The following is a 3,043-nucleotide window of genomic DNA, read 5'->3' as shown; positions in this document are numbered from 1 at the left end:
ATTTGACTCAGCCTGTCAATGAAGCTCCCTTTCTGGGTTGAGACTCTTGAGGAGAGGCCACTCGCGAGCAGTCTCTGGACGTGTCTTGGGGAGAGGCCTGGACTAGGCTTCCCGCTGTGTGATGGATGGGATGGATATAGTTTTGTTATTTTTAGTATGTCTTGGATGGGATGAAGCTGGAGAAAACAGGGAAAGGGAAAGGGTGGAGGTTGGTGCGTGTGTGTTTGAAAGGTGGATATGCAGAATATAAATCCTCAGACACAGAGAGGAGACATAGCAAGGGGGTCAGGATGTGTGTGGTTTTGTGTGTGTGTGTGTGTGTGTAAGCAGTGTTGTGAGACACGCAGACACAGAAATGTTCTGTTTATTCACAGACTGGGAGCGGCACAGGAAGTGGCCAAAGGGAGCTTCCCGGGGAAAAGAGAGGGGCGATCCCACGTTTCTATAGAAGGAAATGGAGCATGTGTGAGTGTACTTGACAGAGACCACTTCCAGTCTGGGGGCCCAAGGTAAGACTGGCTGAGCCACTGCTGCCCTGGGGGGAGATGACCGCAGAAATATTTGGAACACGGTCATGTAGCGTCATTCATAGGAAGTCATGGTCACTATAGAAGACTATAGTCATACTTATAGTCATGATGTCATATCACCAGACTGTTTCAGCTTTAGCCATCTCTGGTTCACTATTAGTAGCTATGGAGCTTGCCAGGCTAGCTATCTGTGTGTTAGTGCCTCAGGAAAGGAATAGCAGCGGTGGTGAAGGAATGTCTGTCATCTCCTCTTTCTCTCCTCTCCCCTTCTCTCCTCTCCCCGTCTCTCCAGTTGACAGGTGCACAGCTCCTGTCAACTGTGTACACTACCCAACCACACATGAGGACAGACCAGCTCAAATCCCTTTAACTTTCTCACACACTTTCTCTCTTTTTTTTTCACTCTCTCCCTCTCACACATACACCACTTTAAACCATTGCTCACTCCGCTTCCCCCCCGTCTCTCTCTTACATACTCTCCCTATTTTCCTCCCTCTCCTCCCCCTCTTCTCCCTGGCATTGATCTTCTCAGATTTAATCTCCCATCTCCCCCTGCCCGTTGCCCGTTGCCCTACCCCATGCATTCCTCACCCATCACCTCCCACACACCTTATCAGAGATGGCCGTACGGTTGTCTGTGGTTTTAACCCATCAGCCTGCAAATCATGTGGAAGCTCAGACAGGGACAGTAGAGTCCGTGGAGGATGAGAGGTCAGAGGAATGGTTAGTGTAGGGCAGCACCTCAGTTAGGGGGTCTACTATGGATGGAGCTGTGGTGGTCCCAGTGTTAAGTAACACCCAGAGCAATGGCCCTGAGCTGATAGTGAACAAACTGTCCTGTGTGGGATTGGAGATTATGTACACTTAATTGTAAGTTAAGGCTCACACACATCGCACAGAATGTGGATCTAGCGTTCGTTCAGCGCGCTGTGTTTTAGGGACCACCCTACTTTTTCACGTGATTCCAGATGTAAAATTGGTGCACACTCTGTTCTCAAATTACATTACAAGTACTCTCGGCCAGCAAATGTTATTGGTGTATCTGAGCCCTTAGAGGGATAATAGGCTTTGTCTTATACCTCCCACACAAGATGTTCCTGCGACCTGAAGGTGTGTGTGTGTGTGTGTGTGTGCGTGTGCGTGTGCGTGTGCGTGTATCTAAAAGGGCCAGGCACCACTGCGTCTCCCTGGTATCTCCGTGCCTTGCTCCAGCTCCAATTCTCACTCTAATTGAACGTTCTCCGCTGCTGGAATGTTGTCTATGGAATTCTGCAGTAGTCTATTATCTGGCCAGAGCGCCATCACGCTTCACGCTAATACCACTCTGCCTGAATACCATCCCATAGAAACCATCCTATAGATACCATCCCATAGATACCATCCTATAGATACCATCCTATAGATACCATCCCATAGATACCATCCTATAGATAAAATCCCATAGATACCATCCTATAGATACCATCTCATAGATGCCATCATATAGATACCATCCTATAGATACCATTCTATAGATACCATCCCATAGATGCCATCCTATAGATACCATCCTATAGATACCATCCTATAGATACCATCCTATAGATACCATCCTATAGATACCATCCCATAGATACCATCCTATAGATACCATCCTATAGATACCATCCTATAGATACCATCTCATAGATGCCATCCTATAGATACCATCCCATAGATACCATCCTATAGATACCATCCTATAGATACCATCCTATAGATAAAATCCCATAGATGCCATCCTATAGATACCATCCCATAGATACCATCCTATAGATAAAATCCCATAGATGCCATCCTATAGATACCATCCCATAGATACCCTCCCATAGATACCATCCCATAGATACCCATAGGCATGTCTGGAGTCACTGTTACCACACTCCGCAGGCCAGCCATATCTGCTGTTTCTTCTGACCCTGATTAATGGCTGTTATGGGTAACCACAAGATGAGAGATTTCTATGATACATCTCCTTTTATTAGGCTTTGACCCAAGTGTGGGTTGCAAGTGTTCAAGTGCCTTAAACACGCTGACATTTAGAAGATCTTGAATGAGAGCTGTGCTATTGTCACGTTCTGACCCTAGTTATTGTGTTAATCCTTTGTTTTTTGGTCAGGACGTGAGCTGGGTGGGCATTCTATGTGTTGTTTTTCTATGTTGGGTTTAATGTGTTGCCTGATATGGTTCTCAATTAGAGGCAGGTGTTTGACGGTTCCTCTGATTGAGAACCATATTAAGGTAGGCTGTTCTCACTGTTTGTTTGTGGGTGATTGTCTTCCGTGTCTGTATGTATGTTCGTACCACACGGGACTGTAGCGTTGGTTTGTAGTCTGTACCTGTTCGTGCGTTCTTCGTGTATTTGTAAGTCCTCATGTTTTAGGTCAGTCTACGTCGTTTTGTTGTTTTGTAATTTTCCAAGGTTTTTTCGTGTTCGTGTTCGTCTTTAAATAAATTCATTATGTATTCACAACCCGCTGCATTTTGGTCTGATC

The sequence above is a fragment of the Salvelinus namaycush genome, chromosome 6, assembly GCF_016432855.1.
Source record: "Salvelinus namaycush isolate Seneca chromosome 6, SaNama_1.0, whole genome shotgun sequence".
Lineage (NCBI taxonomy): Eukaryota > Metazoa > Chordata > Actinopteri > Salmoniformes > Salmonidae > Salvelinus > Salvelinus namaycush.
Note: the sequence above shows the minus strand (reverse complement) of the source record.